At 37.1% G+C, this 18,784-nt stretch overlaps 1 long non-coding RNA gene across 1 annotated transcript; it reads right to left on the reverse strand.

The window, feature by feature from the left end:
• Window positions 1-1,772: 1,772 nt before the first annotated feature.
• On the reverse strand, window positions 1,773-6,719 carry LOC133882839 (uncharacterized). The gene is made up of 4 exons (XR_009902738.1): window positions 6,539-6,719; window positions 6,260-6,365; window positions 4,382-4,454; window positions 1,773-3,233 (listed from the first exon to the last, which is right to left on the reverse strand). It is a non-coding gene; the product is annotated as an uncharacterized LOC133882839 (long non-coding RNA).
• Window positions 6,720-18,784: the final 12,065 nt, after the last annotated feature.

Consider the following 18,784-nt stretch of genomic DNA (forward strand, 5'->3'; position numbering starts at 1 on the left):
AATGCAAGATTAGTCAAAAGTCAAACCTTATAACTTACTAGGGCCTAGCCACCCTCATCTAATACACTCTGTGATGACCCGTTTTTATTTTTATTTTTTATATACAAGACATTTGCATAAACATTAATCTCTTAAAACATAAACGGATCTTCACAGTAGCACGACGATATGTCGCAAAGCCAACATATGGTACATACCCCATATTATGTACTTGGTAAATCAGAGTATAACATCTATCTACTATGCAGCGGAAAAGATAAACCTAATAGCAGAAATCACATCTTAATCTATCATAAATTAATCATAATCAAGAGCCAATATTACATCTATATGTTTAAGTCTTTCCTCAAATTAAATACATAACATAATGACTTATACAATAACAAGTGACAAAAACGTCACAAGTCATAAACAAACCCATAAAACAGATGTAATGCCCGGAAAAGACACCATACTTAAGTTATTGATATATGTGCATACATAAGTATAGGGCTTAAGAATTACTAATAGTCTAATAAAATTATATAGTTATGCACGTAGAGAGTTGGATAAGTGAAGTTCAAATCGATCGAGCGATTATAGGTCGAAGTCGATCGAGCGGCTTTATTATCGATCAAACAACTTCACCCAGTGCAGTGCAGTTTCCGTTAAATGCGAAAATTGATTTTTCCACCTAATAATTTGGGACCCACACGTTGTACTTGATGCCAAATGATTATACCCATATTTAGTTAGCCTAGTTAGTCCATTTTGGTTGAAACCCAACTAGATTTCCTTGGATATCATGTAATCATAGACTAAGATATGGAATAGTCACCTATGAGATTTGAGCAATGAATTTGAGGTATTGGCTAGCTCAAATCCGGCCATTGAAGTGTTGATTTGTTGGTTTGATCTCAGCCCTTCAAGAGTACTATATATAGGATGCATGGGGAGTTGATTTTCATGAAGAGGAAACCAAATTTTAGCCTAAACTCTCTCTTGTCCTAGTGCTGTAGAAATAGCACGAAAATCCTCCCATTTCACCTCACTTTCCAGCACCTAGCAAGCCAAATTTAAGCTCCAAACCACCCTCATTCTCCCACAAAATCAGTAGTGAAATGTGAGTAGAAACCACCTTTGATTTGAGACTAAGAAGCCAAGCTTTACAAGTGGAATTCTCTTGGACAGCAACTCTCCTCCACTCTTTAAGTCATTAGAAAACTTTGGGTGAGTATTTTCTCCCTTAAACTTCTCATAGAACAAGTAGTCCTATTGTTATTTTGAAATTATGATTTTCTCTTGCTTTTAATTATGCACATATATGTATGTTGTATGAAAAGTTGGCTAACTTATATTATGGACATATGAGTATATGTGTAAGCATGTGGGTGAGTGTTTACTACATGAGATAAGTAATTTGGAATGGGTAAATTGTGTTCTAAAATGGATCAAGAAATGTAAGTGTGAGAGTATATGTGTTGAGGTTTTGATATACATATATATATAATAAGAAATAGGTGTATAACTTTGTAGGAATATATATATATATATATATATATATATATATATATATATATATCTGTGTGTGTGTGTGTGTGTGTGTGTGTGGATTTACTAACTTATAATGTGTAGATATATATATATATATATATATATATATATATAGAGAGAGAGAGAGAGAGAGAGAGAGAGAGAGAGAGATATGTGAGTGTAAATATTAAGAGGAAAGAGATGAATTTGTATTTAAAGAAAGGAATGTGTTTCCAAATATTTATGTGTGTGTTATAAGGATGTGTGAATTAAAGGAAGGCAAATTCATATGTGTACTTGATTAAATGACATTTGTATTCTTGTTTTTAAGGTATGTTATGTGTTAAATGATGCCCTAAAGGATGGATAATTCTGGTAGTACTAATATAAGAATTGGTAAGTAAGTACTAAAATAAATAAATAGATACGAGATCATGTGTAAATCTGTGGCCGTTGTAATGTCTAGTAAGAGATATGGTAATAATAATGTTTTCGTAAATGCTTTATTAATCTATTATTATCACATGATGATTATTATGCAATTGTAAAGGAAAATATTTGGAGTAGAAACTAGTAAATATCTTTATACTTACTGAGGACGAAGCTGGTTGACTTTTCCTATAATATATGCTTACTGCTTTATTTACTTGTTTGCGCATGTAGCTTTTCATATTTTATTATTTTTAATAATCTGTCTAATAACAAGCTCCTGGATCTAGATCCACAGTGGGTACATGAGGCTTCACATGAGTTCCTAGGTTCTCAGTGAATGAGGAGGTACTTGAAAAGAGACTAATAAATACAAAAACTGGTGTACCTAGGTCACCAGGGAAACCGAGGTTTCCAGGAGCCTAGGCTCCCAAAGAAAATAATTAAAAGTTAAAGGGAGGAAGCTCAGGCTTCAAATAACACGTTAATCGTGCCTAGGCCAACAGAGGAGTGGAAAAAGGGAATTATCTAAAACTCTACACTTAAAACTGTCATTGCTTTATGATTACGTTTATGTTCATTTTATGTCTATGATTCGCGATCATAGATTATATTTTGCATATACATGTGATTATATGGCCATTGTATTGTGTTGCATTAATTAAATAAATCAGCACTCGTATTATTATTGGAAACAGTGGACTCACTTTAGTGTTTATGTTGTTGTCTTCTCTTTGTATGGTATTTTGTAATGATTCAAGCTATAAAGAAGAAGAAGAAGAAGAATATCAGGACTATCCCGACTCATAAATGGTCCCTGGTTCAGTCTTTTTGCAAAGCTAGATAGCCTTTCTTTTTGGGACTACCCTATTGTAGTTCACCCTACTTAGCTCAAGACATTACTTATGATCCTTCAGTTATATGTATATATTTGGCTTGTATGACTATCTTGCCCTGTGAGGCATGACTGTTATCACTGTTTGTATAATTATGCTTACTGGCTTATTATATATTTTGAGGTATTTCAGTATTAGCTTTGAGGTGTCGATCTATTCCCAAATCTATATTACATTTATTCCGTTGTCAATAATTACCTCTGATAAGTTAGTAATGTCATGTGAAAATTCGAAAATTTTCACTTACGTTTTTTGTAAAAGCGGGCCGTTACAACAGAGGACATCCATGGTCCCGCAATTACTACTGTCCCGGCGAGCTTCGGTCATAATATCTCAAGTGCACATCTACAACACCATCAACTACGACTGGAGTACCTACAGCCAAAGGAACATCATCTATACGGTTGTGGGGGTTTGCCACATCCGTATAGGTGGAATTATGAGCCCACCGTCTTAACATAAATAAATACACTAAGACCTCAGAGGTATACTATTCACTGAGTTTTTGCAAAGAACCTCTTTTCCTTTTTAGTCATGCGTACACTATAACAGCCACCAATTTTATAAACTTTTGTTTGAAAACCCCCATAGCTGATATAGCAAACACCGACTAATAGAAAACATTTAAAGCATACTACGCAGCTGAGCTTATACATAGAAGTGTCATTGTTAGAAACAACTACATACATCATCACCTACTATATTACATTTGATTTAGTAAGACTTATAAAACAATGTCATTTAAATCATGCAACCATCCGATAGAAATATACATAAGTTCTTTTCCATTGAGACTCTTATGCATACCAATACGTCTAGTAAAACTACTCATAGTATAAAAACGTCACTCATAAAAACAATGTTATACATGCTCATGCTAATGATTTTATGCCTTGGGAATCGAACCCAAGTATAGTGCTTCAAGGGTTTCTAACCCAAGTAAGTACTAGTACCTCAAGGGAATCTAACCCAAGTAGGCACCTCATGGGAATCTATCCCATGGTCGAGGACCTCAAGGGAATCTAACCCAAGTAAGTACCTCGTGAATACCTCAAGGGAATCTAACCCAAGTGGGCACCTCATGGGAATCTAACCCATGTATAATTTCCCATGGGCTGTGAACCTCACTTCGATGCACATTTAACGTTCATATGCTTATGCCTCATGCCTTAAATCAATACATTTCATTTCATGAATCATGCTTGCTTTAAACACATGCTTTCTTTATAAAATATAAACAGTTCAACAAGTTATTTCTTAAACAATTTGCATAACTTAACTCACTCTAAAATCGTATTCATGTTTCATTGCAATTATAGTTTTCAAAACTCTCAACCATAACATATAATGACTCTATTCATTTAAACTCCATATATTATATTCATACTTTAAAACATCATCATAATTTCAATATACTCAAAAGTACTCAAATCATCCAAAACAGATCATAATCAACATACAGTTGGTTCACGTTTGTAAAACAATATATATTTTGCAACTCATCATATATGAAAATAATACTTCTCAATGAGTAGAATACTCACTTGGGCTGCATTGGACTCATGACTCGAACTCTACATTGGAGAACCAATTGAAGTCTCCAATGACGACATGAGCCTGCAAACATTTATGACGTTAGACTATGCTATTGAATTCTATACTCTGTAACACATAAACCACCCGCGTGCTCACATGACGCATCTCCCGCTTCTAAGGCTATCTAATTATCCTAAACTGCTATTAGGTTATCATTTAGGTTTAGGTTCATATTTTATTCATTTTATTATCTGAGTTACGCTTACTATTTTATTTGCCTACTCTTTATTATTACATCATATTATCATTGTTAATCCTTTTAATGGCTTGTTGATTATTTACTAACTTAACAATATATATTTAACTCATATACATGTATTTTGTATACATTTACATACATATATGCATACAACGCTTAACAAGCTTAAACCTAATCCAATGATACACTCAAGTACTTTGTGTACATGGATAGCTGGATTAATCACTTGGTTACCTCATTATCAATATTAACTATTAAGCCTTATAGTTTGTTAATCCATTTAAGCTAAGTGTATATTTGGTCCGTATATGTATGCATACATAAAATGCTTATTAAGCTAAGCATAACCTCATAACGCACTTAGGTATTTTAAAATACATAGATAGGCGTATTAATTATTTAGTTACATTACCAAATGGATTCGAAGCCTATTATGTATCTCTAATACCTTACTAATTTATAGTTGTTGTCTTAAGGTTATTCGGAGAATTTACCATTTTAAAGCATTCTCATTTAATACTTTACTCTTTATCAAACCAAGGGGCATAGATGGGTTATAGAATTTATTTTAGCTATCTTCTATTTATTCATTTTTTATGCATATTACTTACAACCACAACCTAATACAATCTCATAGTCAACACACCTATAACACTATAATGAGGAATTCAACCATTAGTTAACAACTTGTCCCAAATTAATTCAACTTTATCAATCCCTAAAATATCCAACATCATAAGCATATCATGGAGAGCATATTAGTCCTCATTAACCAACTACACATCAAAACCCATACTAAAGATCAATTCCACTATATTCCTATAAATACTTTGGAATCTTCCTTTTCATATTAAAACCAACCCTATATTAGTCATAAAACCAATATCCATTCAACAATCCATTCTAGCATATTGAACTCCGAACTAACACTACCGAAATTACAACATCAACATGCTAATCAACCAATCCACCAATCCAACTCCCAATCAGTTCCAAAGAAAGCACCTCATTTACAACAATCCTCAACAATAATTAGCTCCTACATTTCGATATCACAATAAGGTCACAAATCAATGGGTATTGGTAAATCCAACACACAGAGTCGATCTTTTCAACAAACAACTCAATATCAATTACCATCTACATCAACAAATCACAATTTATCTTCTAAATTCCATATACCTCATTACCCAATTTTCACCAAAGCCCAATACCAACTTCATAATCAACATACCCATACAAGCATAATAAGGAATCCAACCTTAAATCACAACTCATACACACATGCCTAAAATTAACATTTAGCAATAAATCAAACTTGATAGAAATCAATTCTACATTGACTCATTTGGCCAAATCACAAGAGAATCCAAATTCAAATATCAGTCCAACAACATAGCAAAAGCCCCAAATCTAACCCTAAATTAATTCAACCCATCAAACTTAGGATTTCTTACCTACTCTTCAACAACCCAAAATTGAAGTTTTAGACCAACAATAAATCGACCCAAAACTTAAATATCATGTAAGAATTTTTTGCAAATAAAGACCTCATGCCAATTCCAATAATTTCATTACATTCCCAAAATTAACCTAACTTCGAGGAATATTAGGGTTTCGAAATTACCTTGTAATAATTGGTAGATTGAACCCTTTGATGTTGATAATCACTACTCTAGGCTTGTAAATGATGGAATTTCACTTGAAAGCAAAACCCATGATCCAAGCTCAAGCTTCACGTGAAAATAGATAGAGAAAGGTGAGAAATTCCAGAATTTTAACTCACCAAATCAGCCCCAATGCTCTCTAATACGTGCTGTTTTGGCTACTCTAAAGTGTGCAATTCATGCTCAAACCTTAACCCATGTGAAAGAGAATGAGAGAGCAAGAGGGTTTGAGAAATTACCTATTATTTTCAGCCCTTGAAACCCTTCCTCTGTGTCTTCCACACGAGCTCAACCCATTCCCATGTTAATCCGAGCTTGTGTGAAGAAGAGATGAGAGTTAAGAGGGGGTGGAGCTCACAGTTTGGTGGGGAGGAAGAAAGACCAAGAGCTGCTGTGTTTTAGGGAGAAAAAAGAGTAAAAATCTGATTTGGGAGAGGGGAGTATCGTGAGCCACATAGAGGAGATAAGGTGTTTTAGTGGAAGTTCCAAAAATGCCCCCAACTTAAGTGAAAGACATGGGCATTTGTGGGCTTTAGTGGAAACTTGTGATTTGGGCCTCAAAAATGTCACTTATATTTTCTTTTCTTGGGCTAGCACTTACAAGCCCATAGGATAAATAAAACACTTGTTTTATTTTACCACACTAAATAGACTTATTTTCATTTAATCCTAAAACCCATTAATAATATTCTACCTTTGTCTCTTCCCTTTTCTTAATTAAATCCACAAGTGTAATTTTACCACACTAAGTGGGCTTACTTTAATTTAATTCCTAATAAACTTATTAAATAATTTCTTGGATATTATATCCTCCCCCTGAGATGCAGCACCTAATTGTTTTACTTGTACTATGAAGGACAAAGTAAATGTTTTACTTGCACGTAGAGGGCAAGGCATATAGCAAAATTCAACACATAAGCAGTGAATATACAATTAAAGCGCATAATTCATATGATTTACTGCTTGATTCTATGATGCTGCAATCTAGAGGGAATGCCAGAGTTTTTAGGTTCTAGGTTTAACTAGCATGTGGTTAACTTGGCCATCTTATCAAAGACCTCTTCTCTTATCCAAAATATCTAGAAACAAACAGTCAGAGAATGAAAAATACGCACCTTTGGGGAGCCTAGTGATAGTGTACGAAGTAATCACATGAGACAAGCAACTATCAACCAAAACAATGAGCAGGAAAAATCTTTGCATATGTCAAACTTATGTTCTCAGCCACATGTAAGCATAATACATCAAAGCTCAATGAACTAGTAAACCAGAAAAGATACATGAGATAGCTGACATACCTTGCGAATCACTACCTTGCTACAAAACTCTGAATTTTTTTTTTTTTTTTTTTTTACAACATCATGCTATCAAAGGACAAGACAAAAAGCTCATCCTAGCATGGAAACACATGTCTAGGACATGGCACAAACACCAATGGCTTTCCAAAGGGACTCAAACCTGCTACCATCTAGAGGTTTGGTAAGAATGTCCGCCAATTGGTTTTCAGTAGGGATGAAAGAGAGAGATACTACCTCGGATTCCACAAGATCGCGCAAGAAGTGATGTCTGATATCGATATGCTTGGTCTGAGAATGTTGAACTGGATTCTTGGCGATGTTGATAGCACTAGTATTATCACAGTTGACAATCATAGTATCTTGAGAGAATCCATAGTCACCTAGTAGTGTCTTCATCCAGAATAATTGGGTACAACAGCTACCGCGACAATATATTCAGCCTCAGCAGTGGAGAGAGATATAGAGGCTTCTTTCTTGCTCATCCAGGTGATAGCGCGCCAAGCGGCTACGTGGATTTTAAATTTATAAGTTTACCACTCACAATAGTACGTATCAATTGTACTATAGTAAGGGTGATCGAACCACAGAGATTATTGGTTGTTTTGCGTAACGGAATATTAAAGAGCGTATTTAACTTAACTTAAAGATAAAAATAAAAGCAAGGGTTGTAGAATTGAAGCTACAACAATTAAAGCAAAGGAAAGAGGAAATTGAAAACAAACTAAGAGAAAACTTAGGGTGTTGATCTTATCCAATCCTCCACCAATGAAATGCTTAAAGTCTATATGGACCTTCCTAACATGTTTGATATGAGTGCGTAATGGGCGTCAACCATTACGACGACCTCGACATGAAAATACTTTCATTAAGACGTAGTTATAAAGCACCTAATTTTACATTAATCTACTTCACGTAAAGATTAAACAATAATTGAAAAACATTTACTCTACCAAAGGTGTGGAGTGACTAATGCTCCCTAGCTTACTACTCTAAAACACATCCCAATAAGCATACAAGATATACGAAAACCCTAACTAGGCCACAATGATAAGGTATCTAGTTTCACACCAATCTATTCCATGTAAAGATTAAACTACAATAGAAAAACATTTACACTACCAAAGGTATGAAATGATCAGTGTTCCCTAGCATACCCTATAAGGTGACTCTAATAGGTAGTCATACATCAATTCATATAGAACCATTGCAAAAGACATCATTCTTATTTCTAAGAATGTTGGTTTTACTCAAGAAATCTAAGAAAGCTCATAGACAAGTTTAACTCTTTTTCATGAATAAATAGATTGGAATCTTGATACCAAAACCTTTTAGCATGGGTTTTGATATCCTCTAGCCCTCAACAATCATCAAACACATCTAGAAAATCCTAAGAACATCAAGAACACTACATGGTTTTGGATAGGATTAGGATCAAACCCTAAGAACTAAATTAGCTAGACATGAATTGAATCTAATCTAAGCATGAATTTAGAGGAAAACAGTAAAGAAACAAGAAGGAAATGAATTAAAAACAACTATATTAAACTAAGGAAATTCGGATTACAAAAAGGGAGAAAAACCTAAGCTAGAACATAAAGAACAAAGAAGAAAAAGAAAGGAGATAAGCTCTCTGGAACTAAGCCCAGAAAACATGAATTAAAGGAAATGAAAACATGAGAAATTAAATTGATACACCTGAGAAAATCCGAACAAAACCCAAAAGATGCATGATTTAACCTAAAACCCTAATCTCATATATATAGAGATTTAATTTACAAGGGACTCATCAAGGATCAATTCTAGCTGCACAAACAGAGCTGGTTGCCGTCCATTTCTGTCCATTAAACCCAACTTTTGATTTGGATCGCACAAAGATTTGGAGATATCTTGACCTTCTGGAAGATGCGAAGTCGATCAATCGAAAATTTTGTGCTCTGAGAATCGATCGATTGCATCTGGATCGATCGAAGTTGAGTCGACAGAAAGTCGATCGATCGAAATGCCTTGGACAATTTTTTCATCTTTTCAGGATCAGCCTCGAACTCTGGAAATTGACTAAAATACCATTGACGTATTTTCAGGTCTAATTCAAGTGTTTTGAATTAGATTTCAACTAAGACTTGAAAATAAGATAAAACACAGAACTACACAAAATATTATATTTACAACACAAACTAGGTATAACAAATGCAAGTTAAGGGGTCTTGAATCGAATAATTCAAGACTTATCACTAGGCTACAAGATTGTTCCGCACATAAAAACATCCTCCTGAGGTGCTCTTTCTATCATCAGCATTTCCAGCCCAATCTGCATCAGAGTATCCTGCAACAACAAGATTTGTTTCTCTAGAATACCAAATGCCATAAAGAAGGGTATCATTTACATACCTGATGATACGCTTGATCGCAGTGAGATGAGATTCCTTCAGATTTGCCTAAAAGCGAGCACAAACTCCCACACTGAAGGCAATGTCTGGTTGGATAGATGTAAGATACAGGAGGCTCCCTATCATACTTCTGTAAAGGGATGGATCAACTGGTTTTCCTGCAAGATCACTACTAATCTTAACACTGGTGCTCATGGGAGTTCGGGCACGACTCTTTCCATCCAAACCAAACCGTTTGACCAGATCCGTAGCATACTTGGACTGAGAGATGAAGATGCCTTCAGCAGTTTGCTTGACTTGAAGGCCAAGAAAATAGTTCAGCAAACCAATCATGCTCATCTCAAATTCCTGCTTCATTTCTTCAAAAAACTCATGGGCAAGAGAGTCTAAGGTAACTCCAAAAATGATGTCATCGACATAGATCTAAGCAATGAGCTTGTGAGTACCTTGATTTCTGATGAACAAGGTTCGATCAGCTTGCCCCCTTGTAAATCCCTTAGCCAGGAGATAAGTGGTGAGACGCTCATACCACGCCCGAGGAGCCTGCTTAAGCCCATATAAAGCCTTCTTCATCTTGTACACATGATAGGGATGATGAGGATCTTGAAAACCCTTCGGCTATTCTACATAAACTTCTTCTCGAAGAACATTGTTCAGAAAGGCACTCTTTACATCCATCTGATACAACTTGAACCCAAGATGACAAGCAATGGAGAGAAGAATTCTGATGGATTCTAACTTGGCAACTGGAGCAAAAGTTTCATCAAAGTCTACTCCCTCTATCTGAGTGTATCCCTGGGCAACAAGATGGGCTTTATTCCGAACCACAATGCCATGCTCATCTGTTTTATTCTTGAAAATCCACTTAGTACCAATGATATTCTTTTCTGCAGGATGGGGAACCAAGGTCCAAACATCATTTCTAGTGAATTGATGGAGCTCATCATGCATGGCAGACACCCAGCCTTCATCCTGTAGGGCTTCATCAACTTTCTTGGGTTTCGTCTAAGCAAGGTAGCAGATATAGGAGACTTGATTAGCTACTTCACTGGTAGAATGAATGACTCTGCTTCTTAGCCTCCGCCCTTCATCTATGGTTCCAAGAAGCTGTTGTGGAGGATGATTATTCTTCACCCATGACCGCTTAGGATGATCTGCAGAAGTATCTTCATCTTCAAAAGTACTGGAAGTTGTATCTGAAGCCGTGGGAGGGGAAGGAGGCTCATCCGGAGACACACTTGGAGACGCCTTGACATTATTAGTTGTTCCATCTATAACTTCTACTGAAACGAGCTGATTTTCTTCCCCGTTACTAGGTCTTTCAACCTCCTCATCATCAATGACAACATTTATGGATTCCATCACAGTCTCTGTTCTTTTATTGAAAACTCTGTAAGCACGACTGGTTGAGGAATATCCCAAAAATATGCCTTCATCGCTCTTCGGATCAAATTTCCCAAGATTCTCCTTGTCACGAAGGATATAACATTTACTTCCAAAAGTTCTGAAATACTTTACCGTGGGCTTTTTACCTCGCCAAATTTCATAAGTAGTCTTGTTTGTTTCAGGCCTCAGATAGACCCTGTTGATAATATGACACGCAATGTTCACTGCTTCTCCCCAGAAGTGTTGAGCAAGATTCCTTGAGTGGATCATCACACGAGCCATCTCCTGAATTACCATGTTCTTTCTTTCAACAACTCCATTCTGCTGAGGAGTGATAGGAAAAGAAAATTCCTGCTTGATTCCATATGAGAGACAGAATTTTTCGAACTTGGAATTTTTGAATTCTCTTCCATGATCACTGCGGATTCTCATAATTTGGCAAATTTGCTCAACCTAAATCTTCTTGAATAAATGATGAGCTGCATCAAAAGCATCAGATTTTTCCCAAATAGGAATAGCCCATGTATACCGAGAGAAATCATCCACAATTACCAGAATATACCTTTTCCCACCTAGACTAGCAGTTCTAGTGGGACCCATGAGATCCATGTGCAGTAATTCTAAATTTCTGGAAGTTTGAATACCTAAGGTCTTCTTGTGGGCTGCTCGAGTCTGTTTCCCTAGTTGGCAAGAACCACAGATTCCTCCTCCAATCTTCTCCATTTTGGGCAGACCTAACAATGTCTTTGCCTGCAATTTTCAACATATCGGAGAAATTCAAATGCCCTAACCTTTGGTGCCACAACTCACTGTCATCTATGGTTGCCTTGTTGCAGAAAATTTGAGGATCTATAGTAAGACCAGGAAGACTATAGCAATTGTCAGCAGTTCTTTCTCCCCCCATAAGCCATTTGCCACTGCTGTCAAATATATTACATTCCTTCTTGGAGAATTGCACCACCAAATCACTGTCACAGAATTGGCTGATGCTGAGGAGATTTGCCTTGAGCCCCTCTACATACAAAGCTTCCTAAGATGTTCCGATACTTGGAATGTCGATGATTCCTTTTCCAATGACTTTGGATTGGCTCCCATCTCCATAGGTCATCCGTCCACCTTTGCCCATCTGAACTTCTTTCAGTAAAGTCTTGTCACCTGTCATATGTTTAGAACAGCCACTATCCAAATACCACAAACAAGTATTAAGAATATTCAGTCCAGTATGAGAAACTAAACACAGATTATCTTCCTTTTTGACCCAGACTTGTTTGGAAGCTTTCTTATGATTATTGACCAAGACAGATCTTTGCTCATTAGGGGTGAGGTATGCTAACTTCTCACTAATGAACTTAACTTGATCACTTGACATTTTAACTTGTTCTTCAAAGCCTGGTTCATCTTTTCTAGGGACAAGAGTTTTGTTCCAAGGTTTTTGAGACCTAATCTGGAAACAATTTGTGCGAATATGACCAGTAATACCACAGTGATGACATGTAGGTATAGACTAATTTACCCCTTTACCCCCACAAATAGATTGAGTATGATTATGAGACATGATAGGCTTAATGAACATGGTTCTATGAACAGACATATCATGAGAAATAGAAGCAACTTTATCCATACTCAAATTAGACATGATATAAGTAAAAAAAAATAACACTCAAGAAATTAATCTTCTCAGAGTGTACCAAGCTCTGATACCAATTGAAAAATGGAATTGACTTCTAAAATAAGACAAGTGTGTGCTTATCGTGTTAACAAAATTAAACAATGCGGAAAATAAATAACACAAGTATTTTTGTTAACAAAGTGGAAATTCAAGATGAGAAAAACCACTTCGGGGCAGCCAAACCCAGGATATCCACTATTCAGAAGACAAGACTAGATACAAGATAGTAACACTCATATACCCCTGATGCAGTGGTCGTACCTTGCTCTCTAACGTGTAACCCAACACGAACGCCTCCCAACCAGGTCTCCTACCTGAAAGAGTCTTCTATGGAATCCTTTATCGTAGGGCCGACCCCTAAGATAGACTTCAGTTATAGCGCTGAAACAGCACACTTGCAATGGCTTGAGAGAGAACAAATCAGCTCCAATAACCTCACAAAATAACTCTCTTAGCTCTGATGGAATTCAATACTGAATTCTTGCAGTTCTCAATGCCCAGAGGCCTCTATTTATAGGCTGAGGGTTCAAATGGACGATTGCTGTGATAAGTACGGACGCCGTCCGGACGATGGACCTGAGCCACCTAGACGAACAACTGTATGACAAAATTTTTGAGATTTTTGCTGAAAATCTTTCCTGTTTGAGAGCCGCGTCAGGACGGTGACGCACTGTCGTCCGCACGATCGCACTTCCGCTGCAAGTAATTTCCATATAAGGCTTCGCGCGTCCGGACCAAGGGGGATGGCAGTCCGGACGGTTGATCTTCAACACGCAATTTCATATCTGTTTAGAGCTCGTCCGGACGGTTGAAGTTGAATACGCAATTTCCATATCTGTTCAACGCGCGTCCGGACCAAGCTGACTGACGTCCGAACGGTTGTATTTGAATTGCGATTGTTGCCTTATGTATGAGCGCGTCCAAACAGGAATCCATGTCGTCCGGACGGTTGCATCAATCTTCCCTTATTTGAACTTGGAAAGAAATTTGAAGCTGATCGATCACTGGACGTCGTCTGGACGGGCTGCTGAGATGTTCGGACGGATGCAAGCTGGAACAGAAGCTTCACGATATAGTGGAGGGTCCAAACGAAAATCCACGTCATCTGGACGAATGATGCTTGGTCTGTCGGGCGTCCGGACGATATGGCACGTCGTCCAGAAGGCTTGAACCGTGGAAGATGAGCGTCCGGACGGGATGACACGTCGTCCGGACGGCTGGCGGGGAATCGAAATCTCTTGACTTGCAGTCAATGCAGAAACTCTGGAACACTTCCGAATGGTGGAATCCCTATGAAAAGCATATTTACATATAAGTGATTTTGTCCAATCAGAATGAGGCCAATCGCAAACTAACAAAATCAAAGAAAGATCAGTCAAAAGTCAAACCTTACTAGGGCCTAGCCACCCTCATCTAATACATTCCCCCTAAAATGCAGCACCTAAATGTTTTACTTGTACCATGAAAGACAAGATAAAATTTTTACTTGCACCATGAAGGACAAGATAGAAATTCAGTAGTGAATATAAGCACATAACAAGTAATTTAGAAGAATAACTGCTTGTTTCTTTTTAGTGCTACAACCTAGAGAGAATGCTGGAATTTTTAGGCTCTAGGTTCAACTAGCATATTGGTCAATTTGACATCTTATCAAAAACACATCTCTCATTAGAATTTCCAGAAGTAAGAAGTCAGAGAGGAAAAAATGTACCTTAAGGGAGCCTTGGATAGTGCACATTTTCATTGCATGAGGAAAGTAACTATCCAACTTTTACATGCACAAGAAAAAAATCTCTACATGAACAAATCTCTGCTGAGGCCTCTGATGCTGGGAGCCTAGCGCGGTGGAGCATGATGCCTTGGGACTTGATGCCATGAGGCTTGATATTGACGAGCCTGATGCCTTGGAGCTTGATTCCGTGGAGCCTGATGGGGAGCCTGATGCCATGGAGTTTGATACTGGGCCAGGGGTCTTGTGTCAAAATTTGCTTGTCTGGGCACTTCTTTCTTGACCTTTGCTCTCTAAGCTTTGAGAAGGGAATATTGGGGTCGGACATGCCCACTTAATCCACAGTGATGGCATATGGGAGATCTTCTGATGGTAGGGAACTTTTGAGTAACCGAAACATCTCCATTGATTTTGTCCTTCCCTTTATCCACGACAGTAGGTGGAGACTCGGGGACTGTAAGCTTAACAAAGACAGTTCTAGAAGTAAAGGGAATATCAAGGGGAGGAGCTACATACCTGAGTCCAGTCTTGTCTGTTGGGCTCTTCTGGATTGACAGCATATGAGCCAACTTTTCATCGGTGACCCTCTCCAACTATAAATGTGTCTCTAGTAGCTTCTCCTCTAGTCCTTGTACCTTGAGCAACAGTGAGCTTTTTCTATCTGTAAATTATTTAGCTTATGAATGGACTGCTTCTGTGCTTGCCTCAGCTTCTTGAACTCTACACAGAGGGTTTGATAAGCCTTCTTGAGTTCTTCCCCATCTTTATCACTGTGCTCTGAGTCATACGAATTCTCCTCTTCTACATGTGGAGCCACAAAAGGTAGAAATTTCTCTTGCTCAGAAGCTTCTTCTTTTTCGGACTCATCACTGAGAGTCGCATTATAAGCCTTCCCTTTTCCCTGCTTGAGATTCCCACAGTCAGCCTGTATATGCCCAAACCCTGAGCATTCAAAACATCTTAGGCCTCTGGGATCTTTCTTCTCAGCTTCCTTAGGTTCAGATTATTTGGGGACCTTCTTCATTTTTTTGAAAAACTTCTTCTTGAATCGATCATTCCTCATTAATCTTCTGGAATTTTTTGCCAGCATAGCCAACGCTTTTTCTTCATCCTCAAAGCCGTCTCCAAATGAGACTTCAACCTTTTTCTTGGAAGCTTTCAAGGCAATGGTCTTCATCCTTTTGACTGGGGGAAGGGATAGCTCATAAGTTTAAAGAGATCCCACTAACTCTTCAATCTCCATCCTTCCAAGTCTTTGCTTCCTTCAATTGTTGTCACCTTGATTCTGAAACGCTCAGGCAAAGATTTTAGAATTTTACGTGTGAGTTTTACATCCGAGACGGGTTTCCCAAGACTCACCCTTGAGTTTCTTAGGTCGCTCATTTTGGAGTAAAACTCTCTAAATGTCTCATCTTCCAACATCTTAATTTCTTCAAATCTAGAAATCAACATTTGAAGTTTGGCAGATTTAATAAATTTGGTGTCTTTATATGTTGTTTCTAAGATTTGCCATGCTTCTTTAACGGATTCACTGTTTGAAATTCTAGAGAATTCAGATGATGAAAGGGCATGACATAGAGCATGGAGGGCTTTATCATTGAGAAGTCGTAAGTTTTTATCATTGATTGATTCAGGAGTTGCATCCGATGGCTTAGTCCAACTAGTTTCAACAATTTTCCAATAGTCAATGGATTTTAAAAAGAACCGCATATGAGCTTTTCAATAGCCATAGTTCGTACCATCAAAGGCAGGAAAATTATTAAGATTTAGAGACATTTGAAAATAAAACTAGAAGTCAAAAGGAAAAATAACACTTAAGAATTGAATCTTAAATAGTGTACCAAGCTCTGATACCAAATGAAAATTATAGGACTTCTAATTAATCAAGTGCGTGTAATAGTGTGCAACAAAATATCACAATGCGGAAAATAAAGAGACAGATATTTTGTTGAAGAAGTGAAAACTTAATCAAGAGAAAAACCACTCCGAGGCAACCAAACCCAGGATATTCACTATTCAGAAGACAAAGCTAGTACATAGATAGTAACACTCACATACCCAATGCAGCGATCGTATCTAGCACTCTAACATGTAACCCAACACGAACGCTTCCCAACCTAGTCACCACTTGAAGGGGTCTTCAATGGAATCCTATACCTTAGGGCCAACCCCTAAGATAGATTTCAATTCAGCACAAAAACTCTTACAATAAACTCTCTAAGCTTCTACGAAATTCACTATCGAATTCTTACAAACAACATGCCTAGGGGCCTCTATTTATAGACTATAGAAATCCAAAATCGAGTCTAGTTTGATTTATCTAGGCGACTTCCAGACGGTAGCTGAAAGCATCCAAATGGACAACTGTGCAACCCGCTTTCCAAATTTGCACGATATTCTTTCCTGAATAGAGCCACGTCCGAACTGTGTTGCCCTAGCATCCTGACGGTTGCACTTTAGCTGCAAGCAATTTTCATATCAAGGCTTTAAGAGTCCGAACCCTGAAGGCTGAAGTCTAGACGGTTGAACTGATGCACGTAACTTCCATATATTAAGCTTGAGCGTCCGAACCATGAAGACTGACGTCCAGACGGTTGAACTTTGTATGCACAACTTGCCTTATGAAGGAGAGCGTCTGAACGGGAACACACATCGTTCGGATGGTTGCAGCTGTCTTCCCATATCTATTTTTTGGAAAGAAATCTTTCAACTTGTCGAACACTGAAAGGCGTCCGGCGGTGTTGCTAAGACGTCCAGACTGATGCAAGCTGAAACAATTCGAGGGTTCTCAATACAGAGCAAGGTTCAGACTGAAAGTCCTTGTCTGGCATGTTGCTAAGACGTCCGAACGGATGTAAGGTGGAACAGTTCGAAGGTTCTCAACACAAAGGAAAGTTCGGACTAAAAGTTCGGACTGAAAGTTCTCATCGTCCGAATGGATGATGCTTGAACAGTCGAGCATCCAAACGAAATATCACATCGTCCGGACGGATGCAAGGGATTCGATTTTTCTAACTTGGAATCTATGCAGAATCTTCTAGAAGCATATCTTTGAAAATGAAGACTCTAAAAATACTAAACCCCTAATAAAAAGCATCATTATATGAAAGTGATTTTGTCCAACAGAATGCAGCTTATTACAAACCAACAGCTTGTATATCAGGTTTTGAACACAATCCTGTTTTAAATTTTTTATCTTTCAATGGATTCCAACTTGAGTTTTGATTTGAAGATGATGAGATTTGGACTTAAGTATTGATTTGGTGATTATTGGTTTTTGGTTTGAGTTTTGATGTATGAGATTATTATTTTTAATTTGGGACTTGAGTTATAATTGGGAGATTATGTGTTTTATAATAATTAGCGTATATGATGTTTTGAATATATGAATGTTTGAATTTTGTAAATCATGTTTTACACAAAATATATATACCCCAATTTATTTTTGTTTTGTCCATTGTAAAGATACAACCCAAGTAGTGTCATTTTACTCTTCAAACATTACCACCCAAGTGGTGTCATTTGAGTTCAAACGGCATTAATTAGCCCCTTTTGAACAGTAAACGACGTTAATCTTGAATTTCGTCCCTATATTTTTCGCTATTTTTAAAAGCAACATTATTCAAACGACGCTAAATGAATCGTGTCATTTTTTTCTCATAGAAACGCCACTAATCAAATGCAACTAACACCAGTTTTTTACTTTGTTAAAATTGTAACGCCATATGGTATTCGACCGCTATATGGCATGGCTTATCTAACCCTCTTGATCATATATCAATTAAAACCGTTGTATAACAATCATTCATATAATCACAGAAAATATGAAGGATTGAGTTCAATCTATATAAAAGACTTTCTAAGACAAGATAAGAAATTCATAATGATTGAATATAAACATTAAGATCAATTCTCACAGTTATACAACCATCATGCACATAGAAAATTCCAAACTAAAATACAATTGAACCGTTGTTATTTGGAAAGGGCTACATCAACATTCTATTACGAATTTA

The sequence above is a fragment of the Alnus glutinosa genome, chromosome 11 (genome assembly GCF_958979055.1).
Source record: "Alnus glutinosa chromosome 11, dhAlnGlut1.1, whole genome shotgun sequence".
NCBI classification, from domain to species: Eukaryota; Viridiplantae; Streptophyta; class Magnoliopsida; order Fagales; family Betulaceae; genus Alnus; species Alnus glutinosa.